General features: G+C 44.4%; 1 long non-coding RNA gene across 1 annotated transcript; it reads right to left on the bottom strand.

Moving 5' to 3' along the window:
- Positions 1 to 1,748: 1,748 nt before the first annotated feature.
- Positions 1,749 to 5,674, bottom strand: LOC125802403 (uncharacterized). The gene is made up of 2 exons (XR_007439529.1): positions 4,794 to 5,674; positions 1,749 to 2,001 (listed from the first exon to the last, which is right to left on the bottom strand). It is a non-coding gene; the product is annotated as an uncharacterized LOC125802403 (long non-coding RNA).
- Between the last annotated feature and the right edge of the window lie 1,184 nt (positions 5,675 to 6,858).

Genomic DNA, 6,858 nt, shown 5'->3' with positions numbered 1-6,858 from the left:
CTATCTCCTCCTAGGGCTTTTGACGTAGAACCACGAAATTTTGCAGTATCGTAGGACCTATACCCGAATAGGTTGCTTGTGCTTTTTTAAGCGATACATCGTACGGTTTTCGTAAAAACTTCGTAAACGTACGCATTTTTTTCCCATAGGAATGAATGGGGCCAAATTTTAAACGTCCGTAACCGCCACAATTCTTGAGATACGAACACCAAATTCGGCGAGCTTATAGATCTTATCGAGATCTTTAAATTAATAGTAGGTTGCGAAGTGATACGACGTACGGTTTTCGTACAATTGTCGTACGAAGTTTTCCCATAGAAATGAGTGGGGGGCCCAGAGTTCCATCTCACACACGAGCAGCTCTGCGCACGGAACCCCTTCTCTCCCCTGCTCCTCCAGTACTGTGAGTGTATGGAGGAGCTGCTGTATGGAGCAGCTATCAGTCAAAAGTTTGGACACCCTGGCACCCCAGCCAGGGTTTAGCAACCATCTATTAACTGTTTAGCAACCACCTGGAAAACGTTAGCAACTGCCTAGCAACCACTTAGCAACACCTTAGCAACCACCTGGAAAACGTTAGCAACTGCCAAGCAACCACTTAGCAACCACTTTAGAAATGATAGCAACTACCTAGCAACCACTTAGCAACCACTTTAGAAATGATAGCAACTGCCTAGCAACCACTTAGCAACCACATGGAAAACGTTAGCAACTGCCTAGCAACCACGTAGCAACCACTTTAGAAACGATAGCAATTGCCTAGCAACCACTTAGCAACACCTTAACAACCACTAGGAAAACGTTAGCAACTGCCTAGCAACCACTTAGCAACCACTTTAGAAATGATAGCAACTGCCTAGCAACCACTTAGCAACCACATGGAAAACGTTAGCAACTGCCTAGCAACCACTTAGCAACCACTTTAGAAATGATAGCAACTGCCTAGCAACCACTTAGCAACCACATGGAAAACGTTAGCAACTGCCTAGCAACCACTTAGCAACCACTTTAGAAACGATAACAACTGCCTAGCAACCACTTAGCAACACCTTAGCAACCACCTGGAAAACGTTAGCAACTGCCTAGCAACCACTTAGCAACCACTTTAGAAATGATAGCAACTGCCTAGCAACCACTTAGCAACCACTTTAGAAATGATAGCAACTGCCTAGCAACCACTTAGCAACCACGTGGAAAACGTTAGCAACTGCCTAGCAACCACTTAGCAACCACTTTAGAAACGATAGCAACTGCCTAGCAACCACTTAGCAACGCCTAAACAACCACTAGGAAAACGTTAGCAACTGCCTAGCAACCACTTAACAACCACTTTAGAAACGACAGCAACTGCCTAGCAACCACTTAGCAACACCTTAGCAACCACTAGGAAAACGTTAGCAACTGCCTAGCAACAGCTTAGCAACCACTTTAGAAATGATAGCAATTGCCTAGCAACCAATTAGCAACCACTTTAGAAATGATAGCAACTGCCTAGCAACCACTTAGCAACATCTTAGCAACCACTAGGTAAACGTTAGCAACTGCCTAGCAACCACTTAGCAACCACTTTAGAAACGATAGCAACTGCCTGGCAACCACTTAGCAACACCTTAGCAACCACTAGGAAAACGTTAGCAACTGCCTAGCAACAGCTTAGCAACCACCTAGCAACCACCTAGCAACACCTTAGCAACCACCCCGGATACCATAGCAACACCTTAGCAACCGCATAGCAACACCTTAGCAACCAACTAGCAACACCCTAGCAACCACCTAGCAACACCTTAGCAACCACCCCAGATACCATAGCAACACCTTAGCAACCACCTAGCAAGACCCTAGCAACCACCTAGCAACACATTAGCAACCACCCTGGATACCATAGCAACACCTTAGCAACCACCTAGCAACACGTTAGCAACCACCTAGCAACATCTTAGCAACCACCCCGGATACCATAGCAACACCTTAGCAACAACCTAGCAACACCCTAGCAACCACCTAGTAACCACCTGGTATATGTTAGCAATTGCCTAGCAACCAGTTAGCAACAGCTTAGCAACCACCTGGAAAACATTAGCAACTGCCTAGCAACAGCTTAGCAACCACTTCAGAAATGATAGCAACCGCCTAGCAACACATTAGCAATCAAAAGTTTAACCAAAAGTTTTTAGATTTCAGCGTTTAACCAAACATTTTTAGATTTCAGCGTTTAATCAAACGTTTATAGATTTCAGCGTTTAACCAAATGTTTTTAGATTTCAGCGTTTAACCAAACGTTTTAAGATTTCAGCGTTTAATCAAACGTTTTTAGATTTCAGCGTTTAATCAAACGTTTTTAGATTTCAGCGTTTAACCAAATGTTTTTAGATTTCAGCGTTTAACCAAACGTTTTTAGATTTCAGCGTTTTCGGCATTTAGCGTTTAGCCAAAAGTTAACAGCATATCAATGACTCTTCACACTCTTCAGACGGAACAAGCTTAGCAACCATTTTAACTTTTTAACGTTATTAGCGTTCTTTTCCAAGCCAACTTAAAGTTCGTTCACGAACTTTACCTTTTCTAGTTAAGTTGGCTTGGAAAAGCCAACTTCTTGTTCTTCGTAATCTTCTTATTATTATTATTATTATTATTATTATTATTCCGCGCTCAAAATTTAATCACTATCTCCTCCTAGGGCTTTTGACGTAGAACCACGAAACTTTGCAGTATCGTAGTACCTATACCCGAATAGGTTGCTTGTGCTTTTTTAAGCGATACATCGTACGGTTTTCGTAAAAACTTCGTAAACGTACGCTTTTTTTTCCCATAGGAAATGAATGGGGGACAACTTTGAACGTTTGTGTAGGTAACAATTTTTGACATACAAAGACAAAAATCGGACGGTTTATAGAACTTACCGCGTTCTTTCCGAAAATTTTAACATTTTGACGATACGTCGTACGGTTTTCGTACAAATGTCGTACGAAGTTTTCCCATAGAAATGAATGGGGGGCCCAGAGTTCTAACTCACACACGAGCAGCTCTGCGCACGGAACCCCTTCTCTCCCCTGCTCCTCCAGTACTGTGAGTGTATGGAGGAGCTGCTGTATGGAGCAGCTATCAGTCAAAAGTTTGGACACCCCGGCACCCCAGCCAGGGCTTAGCAACCACCTAATAACTGCTTAGCAACCACCTTAGCAACCACCTGGAAAACGTTAGCAACTGCCTAGCAACCACTTAGCAACACCTTAGCAACCACCTGGAAAACGTTAGCAACTGCCTAGCAACCACTGAGCAACCACCTGGAAAACGTTAGCAACTGCCTAGCAACCACTTAGCAACTGCCTAGCAACCACCTAGAATACGTTAGCAACTGCCTAGCAACCACTTAGCAACCACCTGGAAAACGTTAGCAACTGCCTAGCTACAACTTAGCAACTGCCTAGCAACCACCTGGAAAATGTTAGCAACTGCCTAGCAACCACTTACCAACCACCTGGAAAACGTTAGCAACTGCCTAGCAACCACTTAGCAACTGCCTAGCAACCACTTGGAAAACGTTAGCAACTGCCTAGCAACCACTTAGCAACTGCCTAGCAACCACCTGGAAAACGTTAGCAACTGCCTAGCAACCACTTAGCAACCACCTGGAAAACGTTAGCAACTGCCTAGCAACCACTTAGCAACTGCCTAGCAACCACTTGGAAAACGTTAGCAACTGCCTAGCAACCACTTAGCAACTGCCTAGCAACCACCTGGAATACGTTAGCAACTGCCTAGCAACCACTTAGCAACCACCTGGAAAACGTTAGCAACTGCCTAGCAACCACTTAGCAACTGCCTAGCAACCACTTGGAAAACGTTAGCAACTGCCTAGCAACCACTTAGCAACTGCCTAGCAACCACCTGGAAAACGTTAGCAACTGCCTAGCAACCACTTAGCAACCACCTGGAAAACGTTAGCAACTGCCTAGCAACAACTTAGCAACTGCCTAGCAACCACCTGGAAAACGTTAGCAACTGCCTAGCAACCACTTAGCAACCACCTGGAAAACGTTAGCAACTGCCTAGCAACCACTTAGCAACTGCCTAGCAACCACTTGGAAAACATTAGCAACTGCCTAGCAACCACTTAGCAACTGCCTAGCAACCACCTGGAAAACGTTAGCAACTGCCTAGCAACCACTTAGCAACCACCTGGAAAACGTTAGCAACTGCCTAGCAACCACTTAGCAGCTGCCTAGCAACCACCTGGAATATGTTAGCAACTACCTAGCAACCACTTAGCAACCACCTGGAAAATGTTAGCAACTGCCTAGCAACCACTTAGCAACTGCCTAGCAACCACTTGGAAAACGTTAGCAACTGCCTAGCAACCACTTAGCAACTGCCTAGCAACCACCTGGAAAACGTTAGCAACTGCCTAGCAACCACTTAGCAACCACCTGGAAAACGTTAGCAACTGCCTAGCAACCACTTAGCAACCACTTTAGAAACGAAAGCAACTGCCTAGCAACCACTTAGCAACACCTTAACAACCATTGGGAAAACGTTAGCAACTGCCTAGCAACCACTTTAGAAATTATAGCAACTGCCTAGCAACCACTTAGCAACACCTTAACAACCACTAGGAAAACGATAGCAACTGCCTAGCAACCACTTAGCAACCACTTTAGAAATGATAGCAACTGCCTAGCAACCACTTAGCAACACCTTAACAACCACTAGGAAAATGATAGCAACTGCCTAGCAACCACTTAGCAACCACTTTAGAAATGATAGCAACAACCTAGCAACACCCTAGCAACCACCTAGCAACACCTTAGCAACCACCTGTTATATGTTAGCAATTGCCTAGCAACCAGTTAGCAACAGCTTAGCAACCACCTGGAAAACATTAGCAATTGCCTAGCAACAGCTTAGTAACCTTTTCAGAAATGATAGCAACCGCCTAGCAACACATTAGCAATCAAAAGTTTAACCAAAAGTTTTACGATTTCAGCATTTAAACAAGCGTTTTTAGATTTCAGCGTTTAACCAAACGTTTTTAGATGTCAGCGTTTAATCAAACGTTTTTAGATTTCAGCGTGTAACCAAATGTTTTTAGATTTCATCGTTTAACCAAACGTTTTTAGATTTCAGCGTTTAATCAAACATTTTTAGATTTCAGCGTTTAACCAAATGTTTTTAGATTTCAGCGTTTAACCAAATGTTTTTAGATGTCAGCGTTTTTAGCATTTAGCGTTAACAGCATATCAATGACTCTTCACACTCTTCAGACAGAAAAAGCTTAGCAACCATTTTAACTTTTTAACGTTATTAGCGTTCTTTTCCAAGCCAACTTAAAGTTCGTTCACGAACTTTACCTTTTCTAGTTATTATTATTATTATTCCGCGCTCAAAATTTAATCACTATCTCCTCCTAGGGCTTTTGACGTAGAACCACGAAATTTTGCAGTATCGTAGGACCTATACCCGAATAGGTTGCTTGTGCTTTTTTAAGCGATACATCGTACGGTTTTCGTAAAAACTTCGTAAACGTACGCTTTTTTTTCCCATAGGAAATGAATGGGGGACAACTTTCAACGACTGTGTAGGTAACAATTTTTGACATACAAAGACAAAAATCGGACGGTCTATAGAACTTACCGCGTTCTTTCCGAAAATTTTAACGTTTCGTCGATACGTCGTACGGTTTTCGTACAAATGTCGTACGAAGTTTTCCCATAGAAATGAATGGGGGGCCCAGAGTTCCATCTCACACACGAGCAGCTCTGCGCACGGAACCCCTTCTCTCCCCTGCTCCTCCAGTACTGTGAGTGTATGGAGGAGCTGCTGTATGGAGCAGCTATCAGTCAAAAGTTTGGACACCCCGGCACCCCAGCCAGGGCTTTGCAACCACCTAATAACTGCTTAGCAACCACCTTAGCAACCACCTGGAAAACGTTAGCAACTGCCTAGCAACCACTTAGCAACACCTTAGCAACCACCTGGAAAACGTTAGCAACTGCCTAGCAACCACTTAGCAACTGCCAAGCAACCACCTGGAATACGTTAGCAACTGCCTAGCAACCACTTAGCAACCACCTGGAAAACGTTAGCAACTGCCTAGCAACAACTTAGCAACTGCCTAGCAACCACCTGGAAAACATTAGCAACTGCCTAGCAACCACTTAGCAACTGCCTAGCAACCACTTGGAAAACGTTAGCAACTGCCTAGCAACCACTTAGCAACTGCCTAGCAACCACCTGGAAAACGTTAGCAACTGCCTAGCAACCACTTAGCAACCACCTGGAAAACGTTAGCAACTGCCTAGCAACCACTTAGCAACTGCCTAGCAACCACTTGGAAAACGTTAGCAACTGCCTAGCAACCACTTAGCAACTGCCTAGCAACCACCTGGAATACGTTAGCAACTGCCTAGCAACCACTTAGCAACCACCTGGAAAACGTTAGCAACTGCCTAGCAACCACTGAGCAACCACCTGGAAAACGTTAGCAACTGCCTAGCAACCACTTAGCAACTGCCTAGCAACCACCTGGAATACGTTAGCAACTGCCTAGCAACCACTTAGCAACCACCTGGAAAACGTTAGCAACTGCCTAGCAACCACCTGGAATACGTTAGCAACTGCCTAGCAACCACTTAGCAACCACCTGGAAAACGTTAGCAACTGCCTAGCAGCAACTTAGCAACTGCCTAGCAACCACCTGGAAAACGTTAGCAACTGCCTAGCAACCACTTAGCAACCACCTGGAAAACGTTAGCAACTGCCTAGCAACCACTTAGCAACTGCCTAGCAACCACTTGGAAAACGTTAGCAACTGCCTAGCAACCACTTAGCAACTGCCTAGCAACCACCTGGAAAACGTTA

Source organism: Astyanax mexicanus, chromosome 6 (genome assembly GCF_023375975.1).
Source record: "Astyanax mexicanus isolate ESR-SI-001 chromosome 6, AstMex3_surface, whole genome shotgun sequence".
Taxonomy (NCBI): Eukaryota; Metazoa; Chordata; class Actinopteri; order Characiformes; family Acestrorhamphidae; genus Astyanax; species Astyanax mexicanus.
The sequence above is the reverse complement of the archived record's forward strand: the minus strand, read 5'-3'. Positions and strand labels throughout refer to the sequence as shown.